Genomic DNA, 23,007 nt, shown 5'->3' with positions numbered 1-23,007 from the left:
TCATTTCTGAAGAACCCTGATGACTTTTGTGAAGAACATTCACTTCTAAATATCCAGATGTTCATATAATAAGGTGGTATTTAAAGTTAGCACACACTTTGCTCTATCTCTCTAGATAACATCAGCTTTTTGAAGTGTTTTAAAAGATATAAATTGAGTGCTTCAGAAAAAAAAGCAAATCGACACATAGAAACGTGGCAGAAGTATAGAAGCAAGAAAGGGTTTAAAGTGTTATTTTTTTATCCATATTGTTTTAGAATTTGTGAGTCATCCAAGCTTCTTCTCTACTGCCGAAAATTGTTTCAGAAATTGCTCCAGGCGGTTAACTCAAAAATCATGTTTCCAGATTTGTCCATAGACTTACTACACTTGTTCACATCTACTTACTGTAAATGAACACTAACAGATACTTCAGTTTTAGTCACAGACTTTGAACTTAATCACAGCTCAAGGTTTTCTGAAATCTAAGCATAATATTTTAATCTTTGTGAGGTTTGTATTTAAAAATTCTTTGTGTACCTCTTTTTGTTACCAGCAAACAAGCTCCCAGTATGGTGAAAAAAGTGATGGTGATATCACTGGAAGTAAAAATCTGATAAGGTTGGTACCTGTATTTGCCCAAGTCACATACTTGAAGCCAGTAGATAAACAATATTTCAAGCTTCCGAAAATACATGGGACATAATGAGGAATTCAGTGGAAACAGAAACCTTTTGGCAAGTGCTTTGCTGCACACTGGCCCTATTTTTTAATGAAGAGAATACTGCTAAATGTTGAGGGTAATTCTCTATATCCTCGAAGAAGTTCTAGTTCCAAGGCACCCTGCAAAGGTTTGCATTGACATTTACAGTTTAAGCTTCAAGAAAAGATAGCCCTGGTGGGAAGTCTCTGATCTTTTTAAGGGTAATTTTTCCCACCCTAGCAAAGATGAAACATGATGGATACAGTGAATATGTACATCACCTGGGTGAGACCATGTGGCAATAGCATACTGAACATCGGAGACTGGAGGCAAAATTTCCAGTTAGATGTTTTGCTCCATACTTAATCATTTAAATAAACTGGGTCAGAGATTCAAAAATGCAGATGTTGTCAAGAGATGGGACTGCTCAGCACCTTTGAAATTAGACTGTTTTCTACATGGTTGATGAAAGAAAGAGGCAAGAACCTCGTTTTAGACAACCAGAATGTCAAATTCAACTGCACTGGCTTAATCTTAACCATCTCATGAAAAGGAAATGGCAGTGGAATGATCATATCAATATTCCAGGTATCAGCAGAGGGGAAGTAATATTTTTAAAATATAATTTGCATGAATAAGTTCCTTGAAGACGTGCATTACAAATACAAAGGATATGACAGATGTCAAGTGAACTAATAGAAGATGGAAGACAGCAATACATTTTATTACATCCCCTTTAATCCGTTTTCAGCTAATCAGCTATTGATATGCACAATGGTAGGTTATCGCAAGTTCAAATACATGTTTCATCTGAAGGTGCCCCATTTTGTAGTTTGTGGTTCACTTGATCTGTTCCTTTTGCAAACATGTTAACAGATAAGGAAATAATAGTAAATAATTGAAAAATGTTTACCTAGAAAAAGCATACTGAACAACTTACAACGGATCGCAGGCTTAAAGATAACTTTCATGAGTAAAGTGTGTTTATTTTACTTCCAGCTGAAGTCTTTCTAATCTTTACTTCACCAACAAAATGGAAATCTTTTTAACAGCACATAGTTTAAATCAAATAGATCCAAGCCCTGGCAGATCTAGGTGACCTCAGTGAAAATCACAAAATGCTTGTTGTGAGTAAAGTTTTGTCCCATTTATACTAAATAATTCAAACAAGTAAAATAAATAAATAAATAGTCTCTCTCTAGTGAAGCCAAAGTTTAGGTTACAGCTTTCCAGAGGAATAAAGATGTTCGCATTAAGCAGAGGTTTATTTTGCATTAAGTTTACAACAGACTTGCAGTCAAATGGGTCTGTCTGCTGGCTCAGAGCCTCAGGTGCAGTCAGTGCAGTGCTGCAGGAGGGCAGGTGACAGGATTCCCAGATACATCATCACTGAAGTTAATGGGTCTTGGCTAGAGAAAAGCAGAAGTGGATTTTAGGTGTTAGTTCATGGGTTTTGGCATTCACAACAAGGACATATGCAGGTGGCTTGTTATATATAATGGTTTTCTCATATCCAGTGTTCTGCTGATGCATATTTGCTCTTGTACTTCTTTACAGGTTACAGTACATCCTTCATTTCCGAAATAAATATTCTGCCCCATGGAAACTGCTGTTTTTCTTAGTTCATTCTGTTAATTAGGATGTCAGAAATGATCATTCCCTGAACTGAAATGTTGGAAAACAGTACTCATTTCAGGAAAATATTCAACTACTATTTCTAATCCTTTCTTTTTGCCATCTGAGACTGTATGCTGTATTTATAGTATTTTCAAAAATATCAGAGGCAAGTTGAGGAGAAATGTTTTACAAGCTTTTAAATTCTCATGAGGCTTTTCATACAAACCTTGTCCTTCTTAGAGATGTTAGATAGGTCTGCTTATGAAGAGATTTTATTTAACTGCATTAAAAGAGACTTTTGATCTGGCCCAGATACTACTTACCTTCCAAAAACTTTTCTGCATGGCCTGATTTTAACTGGGCCATTTGATTTCTTGTTAACTTTGGTCTGTACAACAAATGAAAGACAGGAGACAAAACCATTTTTGGAAGTCATTTTAAGCATGAGAATTTTAGTTATAGTGTGAAGCATCATTAATTTTATCAGTCCATAAGAACAGAAGCAAAAATAAGTCTAAATAATAGAAAGGTCAGAATCATGGATATCTATAGCAGAGCTTTATGGGGCATTGAGAATTTATATTCCCCGGTGATACCTAATCCTATTTTTATAATTGACAAATAAATCTAATCTTCTGGCTTTCAGCCATAATATTTTTGTTTGTTTCCCTAGAACTAAGCACTATACATATTGAAAATAATATTCTCTTCTCAGGATTTTTAAATGTTATAACTGAAAGTAATACCTGGGCCTCTGAATCTTCATTCATCTTGGACCTTTGATGTGGTAAAAGAGCATTTGGGATAGCTAACATCACACTATCTTGTAGCTGTATTAGGCGCTACAGGGCTAAGAAGAGGAAATAAGAACCATATTTGTACGGAGCTTATTTTAGGCAAAGATGGTACATCTATTGAGTAACAAGAATCTGTGCCCCATTTTCAGCACAGAAATATACTGCAGGTTTTTCTAGGTGATCAACACTGAATATGTGTTGTCATGTGCTTGAGGGCTGCAAAATGCTTGTCCATTAAAATTTGGTTGCAAAATAATCTTTTGTAAAGTTAAGTGTGGCAGCACAGTTGAATGCCCATGCCTGCATATGCTTGGCCCTTGGTAACTTGCTCCATCTAGGGGATACTTTCCATAATTCGTTTTCACATACACTTTAAGACTTTTAAGTCATTTAACACCCTGTAAATTGGATTTATACTAGTATAATGAAATAAAAATCTAGCCTGTGAACAGCAAAAATCTATTTTATTCATATAAAAATACTGTCATAGCACTTGTTTTACTTACTGGTACTTGTTTTACCTACTGGCATTTAGTACATGTATGAAGCCAGTTCATTGTTTGAGGGTCTGACTTCCTATGTTATTTCAACATAACTTCAATTTAAGCTGCTCAGTAAAATATTTATAAAATGTATGTTTGGCCCAAGTAGAGGCTTTTAGGGACAACATCATCTTAATTTAATGCAGTTTTGTAAGATTTGTGATACAAGAATGAAATCTGAAATGTTTCAAGGTGTGGGAAAATAAATTAAAGATAGATTTTATGCTGGAAGGTTGGGGATGATCATGTTTAAAATTACTGCATTCAGATACACTTTCTGTTATGGGGTCTCTATTAGATTCCAAATCCAGTTGACTCTTTCCCCTGAGGTGCTTCCATTAGTGTCAACTGTACCCATGTTGGTATTCAAAAGAGTGCATATCCCGTGCTGTCCTGGTTGGTTTTGTGCTTTCTGAGCATAACTGGGTCACCTGGGAATGCCAGCTGGTAACTTTAACTTCCAGTGGTAACTGAACTGATGGGGATATGGCAACTGAATTGACACCTAAATTTACACAGGTTAAAAATATACATTGAAACCAGGTTTGGATCTGATTGAGAAAGGAAATCTGAGTTTTGAATTATTGTGAGGCAGGAAGGACAGTGACACTTTCATCAATGTCTAATGGTCTGCAATAACACCTACTTCAAAATAGTCCCTCTTGTTTAAACTCCCCTCTCTAGGGACTTACTTACCCAACCTTCTTAGCCTGGAGTGTACAGGTCTTCTCCCTCTGCTCCAGACATGACCTCCTTAGTCCCTTCATCCTGCAATTGCATAGCCTGGAGCCACGCTTTCCCCTGCCCTTACCTTCACAAGGGTTTGAACTTTTCCACCTGTCTCTTTTTGAATGAGTGAGCTACTCACAGGCTTGGCATTTTCTTTAACCTTCCCTTGGATTCGTTTATAGACAGATCTCTGCATGTGCTCCCCCTGCTCTCTGTTAGACACTGAAAATATAACTTGTATTGTCTTGCAATGAAAATGGCAAATTACTCTTATTACTCATTTCCAGTCCTTTGCTGCAGCAACCCATTATGAAAGAAATAGCTATTAAAACTAACAGAAAAGGACAAAAGGAGCAACTTAGCTGAAATCACAACTACCTTTCAACATTAATGACTGTCTCTTTCCAAATTATTCTGCTGTTCATGGCCCCTCTTATTCAAGACTTCCCAGGTGCTTGCCCCATAGTGAGAACACCTTTCATTGCCTCTAAGAGCAAAAACAATTATTATTACACTAGTTTCATAGATGGGGAACATGAAGGATGAAGCATATAGAATATCTAGACCAAAAATGAGCTAGGAGATTTGAATTAATGAAATTTACTTAAATCACTATTAAACAAAAAGAAAAATATACAAATAAAGCTGAACGTAACTGTACTTACACTGTTTTTTAAATTTGACCCTGTAAGTATTCATTTTCTCTTTTAAAATGCCTTATAGATGTTTAATTATGACTAATATGGAAAGAAATCTGTAATTTCTTGCATTATTTTCTATTTTTATGGTTCAGCTTTGTACTTTGGCAATCCAGTAAGTTAACTGCAGTGAAAAGCCCAATTCTTTGGAGTGTATTTTCCATTTGTCTGACACTAAAAATCACACCTGCACAAGTTCAGCCACCATAGAATCATAGAATAGTTAGGGTTGGAAAGGACCATCTTCAAAATGAGTTTCCAGTTGGGCTTGAGAACTCTCAGGGTTAAGCTTTTTGTGCAATCTTAGCAGCTCCTTCTTTAGCTGGGTGAGAAATGTGCCACAAATAGTTCCTTGTGCAGTAGGCATCAGCTTTTGTGGTTGTGTTAGGAGGGGTAATTAATATTACACCTAATCTGTATCACTGATACACACACAGATGAAATTGTCTACTTAAATGATGTTATTGCTGTAAACAGCAGGTAGCAAGTTTCAGTGTGTGTAACAAGGCATTTGATTCTAGGCATAGTTACATATTTTATAGACTTTATTTAGAAATCAAAAGTGAAGAGTCTGAGTACATGTCTGTGTGTCTCAAATATTTATTTGTCATCCCAGCTACTGCTTAGTTGAAGCATTTGGAGCTTCTTTATCTGATCCCATGAGATGTCCCATAAAAGAGTGTTGCCTGTTGGTATCAATATCTATATGCAACACAGCTGTTAGACTTAGCAGCGTGATAGATTCAGCTTTTATGAACATAATAAAATGGAATTTTTAAATGCAGTAAAACCAGACATAAGACAGCACATCAAACGGAATAGAGTCCGTCTGTGTTCTCCCTTTCAGGAGTGCTGTACACTTGTGCTGCTTTCAAAACTAAGAACTGCTCAGAAGATTCTGCGTCCTACTTTCAGCATGCTGAAACAAGGGCTGCTCCGCTACGCACAAGTCAAATCAGGCTGAACGGCATATTAATCAGAGCCCCTTTAGCAATGCTTGCCACTCAGCGAGACTGTAACACTTTCATCCTTGCACAGAATGTGCTGTCATAATTGGTTTGTGTTAGGTGTTAGAAACATCTTGTGACTGAATGACCTGTAACTAATAAGAAGCAATGCTCAAATGAAATGAAGGTCCTTGTCTTCCAAGCACTATACAAATGGGTTCCATCTGGCAGTATAGTGACTTAATGTGTGATTTATGTTGGACTCTTTATGCGTTTCAGGGTGTGAGATTTAAAGAACCTCATCAGAATGCAGGGCTTCCTATGACAGTTTTTTTGAACCTTACTGGAAGCTTTAAAGACAGAAGTTTAATTAAGGAAAAAAAGAAGAAATTTTATATTGGAACTGTTAAGAAAAGTTTAATTAGACTAGGACAGAGCACACATTTCCTGTTTAGTTTTCAACAATTATCTGAATCATCATAAGGGTAGAGTAGAGACTGCTAAAAACATGAAAACCAGCAGTGACACAGCTAAAATATTCACCTGGAAAACTCACTCTGTGCCTTTCACAGAAGTACTTGAACCTCAGTCTGTTTTTAATTGAGGGCATACTGTTGAAATTTTTTCTTGATACATATTTCATTGAAACTGATTCTTTGCAATTAAAATCATGGTCTTGAAAAAGCAGTGTTTTCTGATTAAAAGTCTGTTTAATAGTGAACCTACAAACTGGTTATTATGAGAGAAAATATTGTGTCTTATGCTTTGGATGTCCTGGTGGTTTCTTATGGTAAAAAGGAAAAAATGCTACTTGAAATAATGGAATAATTCTTGCAATCACATATTCAAAGTAAATGTGATCAGTACGTTAAGTTGTACTTGAAAAGAATTTAGAAAGATCACTGGTGGCTTCATGACTGCTGATCAGCTTTAACACACTTTGATTTTCACCCTTGCACCAACTTTTTTCCATCTTTCTCTTACTCTTAGTTCCCTGTTCCAGCATTTTTAATGTTCTTCATAGTAAACCCTTGTCACAGTAGGTATTTCTGCTGTATTTTGTTAGTCTTGGGTGGGAACAGTATGAGTTGTTAATGCAGTAGGTTGGCAGCTGAGAGGGATGCCGTCTGCTTCCCTTTTCTTGTTTCCTGCACATTGTGATGCAGTGAATGCGGCTTGGAGAAAAGTGGCTGCAGAGGAGAGCAGTGACAGGAGGTTTATTCTTTCTCTGAGGAGAGCAACAAAGTGTGTTCATTTGGGAACAGAGGTATCAGGAGTGCAGGCATAAGAGCAAGGCAGCAAGCTGAGAGCGTCTCATGCAGGAACCCAAAAAGAGGAGGGAGCAGATTGTCAGCCAGCCTCAGTGATTATGGAGAAAAAGAGAATTCCTAGGAGGTCTGTGTGAGTTTGTTACAGAGAAGGCAGTTAAAGTTGTTTGAGGAAGAGTAAAATTGATCCCTCCAAGAGTGCACAGTGCTCAGGGGGACAACTTTTTATTTTTTTTCAAGCTTTTTTTAAATCCATTTCACCCACCAAAGCTGAATTTTCTCTTTTAAAAATGAACGGCCTCTAACTGTCTGCTCACCATACATCCCAAACCTTACTCTATAGCTACTACATTTAGTATTCTAATATGATACAGTTCACAGACTAATGGTTTTGTCTCTACCTCGATGCCTGGCTGACTTGGGAGCCTCTCACACTCTTGGGTAAAAATGGTGTGCAAAGAGCATCTGCTTGACTGAACCATGTCCATCCCCTATCCAAATTAATTTTGATGGATTCAGTTTGCTTTCCAGATTAGATTCCTGGATTTTGTTTGGTGGTTTTCCCTTTTAGGGAAAAAGTAGAGAGAGTAAAAGCTCTCTCTGAAACAGCATACTTTTTCTCTTTTGCCTTTTTTTTTTAATTGCTTCCCACCCAGAAGGTCTTGGTATTTTAATTCTATGCTCAAAAAAGGGTGAAGGAACTGGAACTTGGATTTTCAAAGAAATATTGTAATATTCTTATTTTCTCATCCTGTTTGTAGCCCTGACCTATGAAAAGAATGCTGTATTTGTTATTTTTATTCCTGCTCACCATCTGCCTCCCTTTTCTCTTTGATATAAAACTTGTAGATTAAAAACTGGATTTGTAACTGTTTGTTGAAGGTATAGCGTACTATTGACCTGTAATATTGCTATTATCATGTCTATGATGGAGACAGTTCTTTGTATGTCCTCCTATATCTTTATTGAGAAATGAGTTACTTGCCCTGTTTGCCTATTTGGACAACAGCTGTGGTTACATAAATGATCCACATATTGCACTACTACATTTCCAGCAAAAACCCATTCTATCACTTTTGTGACGAGGCTTTATATAAAAGTTAATAAATTAAATAAGAGCAATATAAGATCTAATTCATCTCATTCAGCACATCATTCTTTGTGCTATTCACCATTACTAAACTAGGAAACCTCTCCAGACATACTACTGCAGGGAGCTTAGCTCCTTCATCCTAGCCAGCTGCACTGTATTCAAACACGCTTTCCTAAAGGGCTCAAAACCAGCAGCAGAGCTTCATTAGTCAAGCTAATACACCCAGCAGAGCAATAGGAGACATCTTCTTTTAACTGATGACTAGCAAAGGCAAATCATGTTGCCCAATCTGAATCTCCATTATGACTGAGAGGCATATCTAACTATTGTTTTTATTGCAGTTTTTATTTCCATGTCCTACCTGGACCTTGTCACAGGTCATTCTTCCACATATTTTACTGTTTTACTGTTATTTCTACTAGTGTATAGGAATCTCAGTTTTGGACCAAGCCCCCAGTATGCCACATAGCTGTATAAGTACGATATAAAAACACTTTACTCCTTCCTTTAAGAAATCATTATAAACATATAGGAAAAGCAAAGCCAATGGAAAATACAAGTGAAACCCTTGACTGTCTCTGCATGGCGGACAATAGTGGGAGCACCCTAGAAGACCAGATTTTGGGTGACCCTGAAGAGGGTGTTGTAAAAGGATACTGAATCATCTTCCCAGATACTCTGAGTATTGTCTCAGGTGGCCAGGGGCAACACAGGAGAAAGTATAAGAGCCTGCTCTCAGTACTAAATAAGAGTTAATAAATTGGATTATAATAGACAATAATATACTCTGATACAGAAGAAGCCTCTTCTTGTTTCTTAACTAGAGTTATCTTGTTTTTCCTAATTTCCCAGCTAATCTTTACCAAATGTGTTCAGTCTTGTGCCAAATAGTGAATTTTGGTCTGTCCTTTAGATACCAAGATCCTCATTTCAGATTCAGAAGGTGCTATGTGAGCTGTTACACTCAGCATTTTTTCAGGATTTCTTTATAGACAGACAGCTGTATTGTCCTGGAGGCATTTTGTCATGATGTCATCCTGTAGTAATCAGTGCTCTTCTACTTTTTTACTACTTTGAAACACATACTTTCTTCTTTCTGTGGCATAACAAACTCCTCTTGCTGGCGGGTGGTTAGACATGTCATAGGGATGCCCCTGAAGTTTTTAAGATATTCTGGAAAAGGGGCTGTAGCTAACAGCATTACTTTTTGAAAACCAAGAAAAACAGCATAGCGTAAGTCTCATTCCCTGGTGGCCTGTTTTTATAATAGATTTCCACTCGCCCACCTGCCTTCTGTGCATAGCAGGGGATGTAGTTTGTATGATTTGAAGTGATAATTAGAAATGATGATGAGTGGCCACAGGAGGGACTGCAGATCCAAAGCAATAAATGTGTCTCAACAGAGTGGCGCATCACTTTCTCATAAGACTATTTAATACTACAATTCTTTGGAATTAAACCTGTGAGTTCCTAATCAAAGAGCTTAGAAGTAAAACAGTAGAGTATTTATAATTTACTGTTAGCAAATGGTAGCATTATAAGTGCATACAGAAATATTCCAAAACAACATCAATACTAGCATGAGAATAGAAACTATTTCAGAGGATGTTTTTGATATGATGATATGTTTTTGAAGGGTTCCAATTTAAAAAGAGGATCTAGTTTTAGGAATGTGTCGCTTTTTATTTGGTGACACAGCTATTCCTTGATATCCAATGGAGAAAACTCCTTTTACCATGTAATGAGCAAAGCCTGCTGAGGTGTAGTGAAGGAATTGCAGTCTAAAACATGCAGCCAGGTTTTTGCAGCAGTGGTCTTGTACAGAGCTTGCTTAAACCTATTGGGATGAACCTGTGATACCTTTCTGCCTTTAATATCGAAGAATGTTATTTCAAGGTGCAACAAATGTAATTCGGATGGCACCTGTTTGGATACTGCCTTGACTGGAATTTAATTTTGCTTTCCAAATTAGCATGTTTCATTACTGTCCTTTTCCCAGTCATACACAAGATAATTCATTTTGGGTATTTCTGCACCACAGAAACATAAAAATTTGTCAACTGTAAATTGCTGTAGGTGTCATTATAATTCTCCCTAAACAACCTAATACATTCCACTTTTTTTTTTTTTTCAGACACTTGCAGCTATTTTTAAACCACCTGCAGTGCCTATATATATTCAGACCATAATGGGGAGGCACTGCTGAGCAGCTCAATAGAAAATCATTTAAATAGAGAGGGACACAAGAGTAAGTGATAGAAAGTTCAATAAGTTAATGCACTAGTTTTAAGTCTTTCTACCCGCTGTGGTCTTCCATGCATGCTCTTTTCTGCATGGCAAGCTTCAGATTTGACTTGAGTTCCACTAAAATAATTTATGTTTAATTGCTTTCCAGTCTTACAGAATTTTCTGTGTTAAGAAGCAGTACCTTGCAACGTCAAGGGAAAGCTAATAGTTGGTCTTCAGAGAGATGTTAGTGAAGATGTGCAGAATGGCTGCTTGTAAGCACAGAATTATAGCAGCTAAATTGCATGGAAGATTGCACAGAGTTTGTCTTGTGCTTTTGATAATAGAAGTCTTTTGTATATTTACACAGGTTCTCAAACCACCCTGTAATGTCTGCTGTATGACTTTTTTTTTTTATTACCCATGTTTAAGAGAGCCCTGTGGCTCCTTGCATTTAGTCCTAAATCTTGTTCTTAAAAGACAACTCTTAAAAACAAAGGATTCACTCTTTTTTTCCTACCAACTTCTTCCAACTAATAGGAGGAGAAACCAGAAAAGGAGAAGAAGTACTTCTTGCTTTGACCACTCTTCCCTTCCTGGAAGTGTAGTAACTTCTGCCAAGTTCTGGATGTCCTATATATATATGGGCATCCACATCAGTCAGTCTTCTTATCCTTGTAGCAAACAGTTTTTCCATCCATACTTTATATTAGAGGGTTGTGGGTTTTTTTCCCTCGTTTAAGTGGCAAAGCGATAATAAATAATATTCAAGAATGGAACCTAATCTGACCATTGGTCATTGGCATCTGCTGGTAGGGTGGAAAAATATCAACTTACTCTCTATTTCCCCACCTCTTTCTCCTGTCTTTTAGTTCAAGCATCTTTTTATATGTTTGAAGTATATCGCAGCAAATCACTTTTACCAACAAGAAATTCTGAATCCATGAAGCAGTAAGATAGTGACTGACAGTTCCTGATGTTAGATACTGCCCAGTGCAGCTGCAGCTAATTTGGAGAGCCACTAAAACACCAGTAATGGTAACTTGCACTTCCTAATTGAGTCTCAGATATACAGCAGGAGCAGTGGCAGAGTGGGAATAGTGTTGGATAAATGATCTAAAGCAGTAATCTGAAGTTGACTTCTGCTTGCAAGTTTAGTAAGTTAGGACAGCCTGAGATGAGATTGCATTATACAGTAGCCTCAGGAGATGAACTCCTAGCCTGTGGTCTTCTGCGGTTTTTGAGAAGCTGTTAGCAGCACTGCTTTTATTTTTCTACAGTACTTTTTTTTTTTCACTTAAATCCAACTTGTTCAGTCACCTTTTATAAAACCTCACTAGGTCAAAACATTTAGAAGCATCATCATGCAGCTTTGAGCTATCAATGAGACTGGAAACAGCAAAGCTACATCACACGTTGAATTACTGCTAATTAGCTCTGCTGCTAGGCAGGGCTGATTAGGTCCAATAGACCACTGTATGAACTGCCCTAGTCCTTATAGAACACCAACCAACAGCTCTTCCTCTGCTGCCCTTTGCCCTGTAATAACACACTCTGGGATCACTTTTTGTGCTGGAATCCATTGCTTTTATATGTGCTTCAGGATGTTTTGGTGAATTGGACTCATTGTTAGGTCTTAGAGTAGAAAAGCAGTTCTTTCCGAAAACAGCAATGGTGCCAGCAGAGATAGGAACAATATTCAATCCAGGATCTATAATCAATGTCAGATCCTGCCTCGAAGGCTATGTCAGCCAATTCTGTATATTGGTATTTTGTTGTCCGGTTCTTCAGCAAAGTGTTTATACTGGAGGTGGTACGTTTAGAAAAAATATACAAATCATCATTTTTTGGTGGTGCAAAAGGTGCTGCTGTGGAAGCATCTGGCAGTGCTGTACTGTCAGCCAAAGTGTTTTGTTTGTATGCAGCTGGTACTGAAACTGACCCTCTTCCTCTTCTCCTTAAGGATAAATATTAACTAATCTGACTAATGCAGGCCTAAGGCTTGTGTTTGCAGAGTGAGGAGTGCATGGTTATATATAATGTTAAGGAATTCCTGACAGCATAGATCACAAAATGCTTAATTTATTTCTCACATAACTTAAACTAAGCGATAGACCAAATTACCTAAATGAGGAAGGCTTTATATTTATTTAATCTTAACTTTAACTTCTACCCGAGGTTTATCATATTTAAACAGTCTTTCATCATTTGGTCAGTGATAGACTGAAGTTTGCGCTGCTGGTGACTGAATTTTCATTATCCTCAGATTTGGTCTTCAGATGGCCACTATTGTTTATTGTGCCCTTTTTAAGGGTAAATAAATTAAGGGAAAGCAAATCAGAGGAATTTGTTATCAGAGGAGACAGATATTACTGAGTTCAGGTAGAAGGCAAGAAAATAGGAGAAGGAGATTGATGGAATGAGGTGGCAGTGTTTTAAAATTCAGTTGCACAAATATGAAATGGAATATTATTTTTAGGGGACTTAAGTCTGATATTCACAGTTATAATTCAGTCTATTTCATAAATCTCTTTAACTCTTTAATGCTTGACTTTTACGCAAATGTCAATTTGTATAAATGTGTGACTTTTTACACATTTTTACACACATAAATGTGTGATTTTTTTTCTTTCCTCTCAAAAAGAAAACAGAGTGTCTGTTACTCATTATATAATGATGGTGATAGTATCAGTCTAAGAACTTTAAAACAAAATACAGTCCAAAGCACTCAGCTTTGCATGAACTGGGGAACATCAAATGGCCTGTCATAGAAGTCAGGGTAGACAGACTTCTCCATTAGTTTCAGTCTCAAAAATTAATATATCTGGAACTGCGTGTTCAGTTATTGCCAGTGCCAAAGTACAAGATCACTTCTCAAAAAGACTCTTACTTGTCTAAGCCAAACAGCCCCTCCTTACCGAAGCATTCCTGAAGGAGGAATGAAAAGGAAATTCCCCTCGAAGAAGTGTTTACTTACTTCTGGATGGTCTAAGTCCAAGTACGTGTCCACTTGCAAAGTGTCTACTTACAATGGACAGGTGTGTCCAGATATGTGCAGGTTACCTGCACAAGCAGTCCATAAGAATAGCTGATCCTGCTTGATTTCTTTACTTTCCTGTGTACAATATCAAAGTTTCAGACATGTATCAAGAGATTTTCAACTTTGACAGCTGTGCATCATGCCAGTCTTCCCTGCTGAATCCTGCCTCTGTTACCTATATTGTAATTCTGTGTTTCCAAGCACAACTTCAACAGCAGTTAAAAAGGTGTCCATTGCTGAAAGAAAAATTTCTTTCTTTTCATTTCCAGTTTCCAATTAGTGCCTGTTCATTAGAGTAAATATATGACGGTATCTTTAAAAGCTCTTTTTCTCCACATCCTCCTATTCCTAGATATAAACCTAGGTGGCCAATATCCATGTCCCATTTTAATTTCCATATAGGGTAGGGTAAACGACTAAATGTCTTTGCTAAATAAAAAACTGTTTTGTGTTAGGAGCCAGAAGCTATTCCAGGATGCATAGATTTGCAATTATAGCTTTGTCCTGGGAGTGAGGATGCTAGAATCATCTGCTGACACAAATTTGCTCTGTGACCTGGGGAAACATTCAAATACCTTGTGCTTCATTTTTCTCCTGCTGTTACATGAATTTTTCAGTCTTGCAGTTTACACCAATTGATTTGTGTTTTCTGTTTAATCTGGCAATATAAAACTCTAGCCTTTTAGCTATGTAATGCAACTGAATGACTGCAATTAATGTATCAGATACTGGATTGATATTTTTGAAATTTTTTAATTAATTTCTATCTTGTCATGACATGCCTATTGCTTTAGAATAAATTGAAACAGTTGGAAAATATTATTCCACTTCTAATTTATATTCTGAGTGTTCCCTAATGTCAGACTTAGTGGCATACACTTGTCTTGATGCAGGTGAATCAAAGTTTGCAGTGTCAAGTCCAATTCTGCTTCTATTTAAGATGATAATAAATCGGCCACTGAGCTCTGCTGTGCACGTTGTGGCCTATACTTTGTGCTGTTACAGCTTGTTTAAATTTCTAATGAAGGCACAGGATAATGTATGCTTATATTATGGTTTCATTATACAAGGTAAAATGTCTGTAGGAAAACACATCCCCAGTCAATCATCAGTTTGAGAAGTTTTCTCTCTCACTGACTAATACTCCATCACTTTGATACCTTGCAGTCAGGTTTTATATTCACCTCATGTCCTTGGTGTCTACAAAACAACACAGAAAAATAAGCTGATGTCCAATGCCATTACAGTGTATGCTGTTAAAGCCCATATGGTGTTAGTTTCTCAAAAATAAATCACACTGAGAACTGTTGGATACATACAGGAGCCTTTTCCAGTCCCTCTTGGAAGAAATCTTACACAAAAATATTTTAGAACAGCATTAATGCATGCTTTATGAGAATTATATTTTAAAAAAATGAACTTGGTGTGGATTAATATTCACAGCATTAATGGAAATTAAATTTTAATTACTGTTTAGTAAAACACATTATAATTTAATAGCTAATTTAAAATCAAAATTACAGTACTTAGAGCAAGTTTCCAGACTGAGACACTGTATGCTGTGCATAGTCAGCACGTTTATGCTAGTGATTTAATGTATGTGTTAGATAAACCTGACTGTCACCTCTATTGCAATTTTGTATGCAGCATATAGACAAGTTTTTTTATAAACAAATATTTCATCTTTTTGGAAGCAGAATCATCACCTCCAGCTCTAGAAAAACAAGTGGAAGTTCAATACCTCTGCAGGGTTCTCTTAATTTTCGTCAATTCTGAAAGCTACCCCTGGGCTCACAGGGGTCAGACAGGCAGTTGAACGGCAAAAACGTTTTTAAAACTGCATGCTTTTTCACAAAATGGAAACAAGATATCTTTTCACTGTCAAATAAAATAATATTTTCTTCAAAATATCAAAGCTATTATCTAGGTAGTATTTTCAAGCTTCTCTGGGCTGATGCACATGAGGACACTTGTTATCTTTGAGCTGATGTGCACCTACAACTTGTGGATACCCTATCTTGACTTGTGTGATGAGTTAATCTACTGGAATCTATATTTACAGATTCAGCTGAGTTCATTTTCACTTAATCTGTGTTTGATGTATCCTGTTTTCCTGAAACAAAACCTTCAGAAACAAGTACCAGATAAGAAAAGGTGAAAGGACTTGGGTGAAACAAGCAGCTTGTTTTTACATGTCACCTTTGAACTTCAGTGCTAAGAATTTTCACTATTGTAAATCTCACCAGGATTTTGTGAAATGATCCTGAGTTGTTGCAAATGAATTGCCAGAATTGATTTAGAAGGAACTGCTGGAAAGGAAGGAAATAAGAGCAAAAAGCAGCTTCCTCAGGATGAGAAGGAGATGTTCATTTCCACTGGGGATAGCTTTGTTTTCTGTGCTTGTATTTTAATGGGGTCATTTGAAAAGTCAGTGGTTTGTTGTTTGACACTAGAACAAAAGAAGACTAAACTAAACAGGAGAAATATTCTATAAAATACAAAATCTGTCTGAATTTCATGGCCTGTCAAAGTGAAAAATGAAACCACATGTTTGGCCTTTAAAAATATTAATGTATTTTAAAGATTAAATATAAGAGTACTGGGAAAGAAGTAACCTAATCTTCAGGAAGAAGCAAACAAGAATAAATCCCTATCACTCTTCCCAGATCACTTTCTTGCTACCCTTAGATCTAAAAAAAAGGATGCAATCATCAGTTCTTGCCACCAGAAATCTCTGAAGCATTTTTGCTGCATTACTAATGATGCAGTCGTCAAATGTACTAACTAGGGCTTAAGGTGTTATATTTTCAATGGACTTATTCACTGGTTTTCCTGAGAGATGCAGCTTCTGTTCAGTGTTGACCTACGGCACTACTTCTGAGTTACAGCCGTTTCTTCCTGATAGAAGAAAACACCACCCATTAGGATGTAAAAAAGGTAATTAGTGAATATATGGCTAAGAAACTGTCAATATCCAGCTATACCTAACGTACAGTTTTCACATGCATTCATTAAAAGCCTATATTTAACTATTTAGTTAAGCATAATTTAAGGTTTTAAGGGACCTTTCTGATTGTTTGGTGCTATTGTTTCCACGTAGTAAAATATAATCAACCCATAAATCTACGATCTTTATTCATAATAAAATAATACCAAAAATGGATATTTATGCACAGATCTAGATATTGGTTTTGCCAAAATGTATTGCAGATCCTTCTCAAAAATTATGTACCTTAATTTCTAATATTTGGGGTTTAGGATTGGCTAATAAAATAACCTAACCTATGTAGTACAAGTGAAAAAAGAAAACCTTCACTAACATAGGCTGAAGGAGGTAATGAAGCAGATGTGTGTATTTGCTACCGCAGTGGACTAGTTTTTACAGAGTTTATTTACTATGATTGTCATAAATAAGCCCCGATGCTTAAAATGGGTATAAACAACTTCACTGCCAAGTGCCTTCTCTTGTCCTCTCAAAGAGTAGCCTGGTCTTTGGCTCTGTTGCTGTTGTCAGAGCTGTTGTTCCTGTGTCCTGACAGAACAGCAGTTCCTGAAGATAGGGACAGGAGGGCTGGGTCCACCACAGAGGTAGAGCACTCTTTAGTCAGTGCATTTTAAATTTTCTAATTAATAATGTCTTCAAATTTGCCAATACAAGCTGCTGCACAGGAGTTAGCCTAATCATAAATCAGTAATTTTAGTAGCAAAACATATATTGTAAGTCTTCAATTAAACATGAAAACAATATAATATGCAATTCAACATCACTCTTTTTGAAATACTGTCTATGACAATGAGCCTCTTTCTTATTTTTTCCAGTCATTTAGTATTACTTTTTTTTTTTGTTTGGTTTGTTTCAGTAGGATTTTCTTATTATTTTTTAGTCTCACCTCCCACATATCCCAGAAACATAGTTTCTGTTATTAGGCTGCCACCTAGTAATTGAAGTGAATGAAAAGCTGTTGGGTAGATAGAGGAGTAAGCTGATAGTGAAGAGCACTTACAGTATAACCACTGCAAACCAAGAGAAATAGAGCCTTTAGTTTGTTTTTTGCATTCATAAATACACCTGCCATTTCTTTGAGGTTTAATTTTCCTTGCAGCTTGTTTTAATTCTTCAGCCAAGTGGAAGTTCAATACAGGAGAGCATTATAATGAATATCTCTCAGAGTTTTATTTCCTAGCACCATGACCAATGAGGCAAATAATCCATGGCCATTAAGATTTCTGTATAAAGAATTGGAAGGTATGCAGAGCTTACAACAGTGTGAATGACAGAGATCTTTCCTTGGGCCTTCAAAGGTTGACACACACAATTTTTCAAGTGTGTGTGAGGACATTTTTAAGATTGGAATGTTTTTATTGCTTCTTTAGAAATTGGCCATTGAGAAATTTAGGGCAAGTGGCTTAAGAACTACAATTCCCACTCCCCTCACCCACTCCTTTTTTTTTTCTTTTTTTCATTTTTATTTTTATTTTTCCAAGTACAATGAAGCTCAGGTATTATCCTCCAAGTAAAAACAACAGGAAGATAAACAATGTTCAAATCCATTTGAAGACTTACATATCAAACTATGTTCATCAGAGAACTCTGTCACATCAAATAAAAGATAGCAATTAAATGATAGAAACAAACTACTTCCTAGAGGCTTAGAGGATTTAATTTTAGTCTCAGGAAAATAAACATATGTATGTTGATTCCTTAGATCTAATAAGCAAGGACATATCTAAACCAATCTAGCTATGCAAATATCCCCAAAGTTTATTGCCTTTAAAATTCTGAGGCAAATATTCCAATTAGAGTCACTCAGTAACAAGCAGTCAGCAACTGACCTGATCTGAAACCCTGCCACAGCAATTAAACTTCTGATTTTACTGAAACACTCAGTAAAGATTACAATATTCAAAAAAGAAAACCGTTGGATCACAGAAACCATGGCCAGTAGAAACTAGGAGGACACATACTGTTTACTTTGGCCAGAAAGTTATGTGTGTGGGGAACTTCCAGACTGCAGGTTCTCAGCCAGACAGACAAGCTGGTCAGTAAGTGAGACAAAGGAGTAACACAGAGGATATGTACATCAGCCATGTAAAGCAAGGAAATTGTGCAAGTCACTATAAAGACAGGAAGGGACTCTTAAATTTTCTTCATTTATAACTAATAGAGAAGAAGTGGTTAGAGTTACAGACTAGGAACTAGAAATCTCTCTACTTCTATGAGCGATTCTCAGCCCAACCTCAGTCATGTCATCTATCATTGTTTTAATTAACCTGTCTGTGGGGTGTTGCTGTATCCCATTAAAGGATGTTTGTGTTGGACATCAGGATCGTCATGTGAAGACACGTATCATTACTGCTGCTAAATAGATGGCTATGCACAATATGGATGGCTTTTGCTCTGTTATAGGTTTTAATAGTATGTTGTTGAATAGCTGAATCCTCTCTTTAGTGCAAGGCTTGGTTAAAGAAGTCATTTATCTACCCTGTCCTACAAAGGGTAGGGCAAGACTTTAGGTCCAGGAAAACGAGTGGAGTTCAAACTCATTGTCCTCTGGCACCCTCTTTTAGGTCCTCCTTCACAAAAGACAATTTTAAGGAAGTAGCATAACTTCTGCCAGACAAAGCTGGACTTGTACCATATTTATTTCTTTATGCCTCCTGACTAGGCTCAGCTGGAGTGATATTCAGGCAGCAGTGTGAGTGAGCTTCCATGGCACTGTTCTCATGATCCCTATCCTGAGGCACTGGGATTGTGGAAATTGATAACATAACTGTTTATTAAGGAAATATATTCTTTTTCTAGATCTTAACAGCTGAGTTCATTGCATTTCGAAATCCCAAGAAAGTGTAATGCATCCCTCCTGGGACACACTTTGCTCCAGGGCACTTTCAGACCTTACAGACAGTTTTGAACATGTTGCATATATCATTATTAGTTGAGAATCATGCCTTCCATTCATCATTTCCTCGTCAAGCCTGGAGTACTACAGACAGTTACAGTCCCATAGAGAAATAACCTTGCTCAATGTTGTCTCCCATTGTGATGTTCTTCCTGACATAAAGCATGGCTGAACTTGCCAGTTCCTCATTCAGTGCCTTTGGAATATTTCTGGAGCAGGGATAGATGCAGAGAAGGCAAAGCTTAGGTAGAGGGAGAATACTGGAAAATAACAAAATTTTGCATTGGTGATCTGTTACCAGCATTTGAATTCCCAGAGAGAGAAATACAAATGCTGATTTAGTTATTCTGCTTTACTTTCGTGTTCCATAGTTCTGTTTTAGTAAGTTAACTCATATCTAATATAAATTCCATTTTACATTTTTAACAATGACTACATTCCTGCTTTCATAAACAGGATCTTACCAGGCTTAAGATGTTGAACATTTGACAAAGGCAGTAATTTTAAAAGTGCTTTCTCCATATGTTTATTAAGCTAATTCTTTTACTTGTAGCCTCCGTTCCAATCAGTTCTATTTATTGTAATGTTAACTCAGCACTTTCTACCTCTAGAAATCTGTTTAACTTAAAATGACCTAGATAGGCTTTTAAGGCAGCAGAAAATTAAATTCAATTTTGCAGTTTTCTCGTGAATTTGAAATTTTTCTGTTCCTTTTCTTCCTGTCTCAATAAAGTTTATGCAAATAATAATAAAATTTATAACAAGGCTAATATTTGTTTATCTCAGTTCAAATAGTGGATTTGTATTAAATCTTAGTTTCAAACACTTTGGTTGAGAGAAAGAGACAGAAAGGGTATTGCTTTTAATATTTTCATTACTGTGCTACTCTTATTAAGCTTGAATTGTCATTATGATCATACACCCTAACTTTTAGTATTCAATATTAATTATATTTAAATCCCATTAGATTTACAGTTACCGTGCCCACTTTGATTTCCTTTTTACAGAAATGTTTGGAAGTAGTTCCAGGATGTTAACCTGCTCCTGCAGCTCTGACTCATTTGTTGTTTTCAGTAGGAGATTTGTGTATAGAAATTAAGTAAATAAGAATTTCTTAGATTCAGTAAAGGCTGCAGGGTGTTCCAAAATGGCACGTAACCTCTGACCTGCAGAAATGTCAGGAATTAGATCTTGATCTCATTGAGGTCAGTATCAGATATACTGTTGATCCAACAGCTGTTGAAGGACATCCTAAAATATAATTGTGGGTTTCTTACATTCCCCTGGTTTACATTCTAGACACAGAAAATGCTCGTCTGCAGAACTAAAAATGTGGCTCAGTCATTTCTTTGGTATAATGGAAAGTCTTTGAGATGTCAGATGGAGATAAAAAATTACGTTTATCTACATGCGTCTACAATGAACTGAGCTGAAAGGGTTTTGGCCCAGCATGTTTCATGCTACTTAAAGATCTTGCCTTGCTTGTGGGCAAGCTTTCTATAAAAACATTTGGACTAAAGCCAGAATTAGTCTGTACTGTGGTTCTGTACCTGTCTTCTGCCATATGAGCTACGCTAAAATGCCATACTGGGGAATACAAGGATGCATGGATCCCTTTAGACATCCATGCTACTTGGGTCAGGCCTCTAGGCATGCAAAAGTAAGCAGGTGCTGTACTCGTACCTCTCCAGGACAGGTGGATTTGGCAGAGCTGAGATAACCAAAATATGCTGTTTAAGAGCATGCCATAGACGATGGAGCACAGTGTGCTTCTGGACATGCAGCAAACCACTAATCATTCACCTTCACAGCAAGAAGCGAGGGGAACCGGACAGGATTTGATTTTGAAAACTGTCCCTGTGGCACAGTTCTTTCCATGGCTAATTTGAGTGTGGAAGTGCTTCTCAGATCAACAGGTACATCTACAACAGAACACTTCCTAGCTTTGAAAAGGTCTTTTAAATATGTTGTGGGTGCCTCTTCTCAGGTCTTCAAGGGAGTCAAGCATCCTTTCCTCCCACTTCTTTATCTGCTGGCAGTGCCTCCCATACCATTCTCTCCGTTGTTGGATTTACTGCTGTTTAGTCTATAAGAACTGCCTGGAAATGGGACTCGCTCGATCGTAGTTCCCTGATCTCTGCTCACTCCCACATGTACTCATATCCTACCTCATGTATTCACTTCCCCTCTGTCTCTCCATGATGGTAGTTATTGTTCACTTAAAGTAGTTTGTCCTTCCTTAATAGAAAACAGTGGACTTCTCTCAGACATTAACTCTTGTCTGAATTTCTTTCTTAATTCTGCAAATTAGCATTGATTATTTGTTTTTCTTTACAGTCTGTTTTGGGAATTCTCCTGAAGCAAAGTTGTATAAAAAAAACGCTTAGTAGAACAGGCCTCCAGAAATTTCTGGCAGAGTAACATGAATGAAGGATATTTTGGTACCATGCCAAGTACAAAATATGCCATGAAGTCTTAGCTCACTACAACTTTATTGGTATGAGTTCTATACTTTTTAATTTTAATTTATATATGATAAAAATCAGTTATAGCAAGGCAATATTACAAAAGCTTAACTAATGTCTCATTAAAGCAGAGTGCATGAGATTTCTTTGGACTTTTTCTAGTGCAATAACCTAATTAAAATGTTCAAATGATTAAAATGAAGACTGCATCACTTACTGTTTCTACCTCAGTAGACAGTTGTATCATCTGTGTCCCATGGGGATGTGCCACCCAAACTTCTTGAAGCTGAGGGGAACTTTCCCATTAACTTTGATCTCTTGGTAAGGATGATCTTAAACCTCCCAGACCTGTCACATCTCAGACCTCCTGGCAGAATATTTCCTTGAACAGGAAGACCAGGACAACAGGTCCTCAGGAGCCTGACATAAATATTTTCTGGTGATTCTTTGAGGGGGAAACCAGAAAATTAGCCAAATATTTACTTTTTGAAAATGCTATTACTTCAGGCAGATTTTTTAAGAAATGGCATGGCATTACAACGAATAAAAATATCATGTACTTCCTATAAAACAAAATATATTTCACTGAGACAAAGTCTTGAGCAAGACTTTGGGACAAAAAACTATGCTGCTAAACATTTAAAGGAACATAGAGCTGCTGGACTGTACAGGAGGGAAGTTGAGTTTATACCTCAGTATTATTTCTTATTATTTGAGCAATGTATCCTGTATTTCCTTTCAAGTATCTGCCAGGGTTCTGATGATCATGCCTTCTTTTTTTTTTTTTTTGTAAGATTTTTCTATATATCTATATAGCTATGCATGTATTGAATCTTGCAAAGACCTTGAAAAGAAAATTGCTTGGCATACATGACCTTCATACACTTAATTCTTCAGTCTATTTTCTACTGGTTTTCCTCTGAGTCACTACACTAAATTGAAACTATTAGTAGATTGCATCTCGGTATTGCTTAGAAAACAAAATAATTAGAAATCTATTCCT

General features: G+C 36.8%; 1 protein-coding gene across 4 annotated transcripts in view; it reads left to right on the top strand.

The window, feature by feature from the left end:
• CDH13 (cadherin 13) overlaps positions 1 to 23,007 on the top strand; it is a 509,619-nt gene that overhangs the window by 357,510 nt on the left and 129,102 nt on the right. The window lies entirely within an intron of this gene.

The sequence above is a fragment of the Strigops habroptila genome, chromosome Z, assembly GCF_004027225.2.
Source record: "Strigops habroptila isolate Jane chromosome Z, bStrHab1.2.pri, whole genome shotgun sequence".
In the NCBI taxonomy this organism is placed as follows: domain Eukaryota; kingdom Metazoa; phylum Chordata; class Aves; order Psittaciformes; family Psittacidae; genus Strigops; species Strigops habroptila.
The sequence above is the reverse complement of the archived record's forward strand: the minus strand, read 5'-3'. Positions and strand labels throughout refer to the sequence as shown.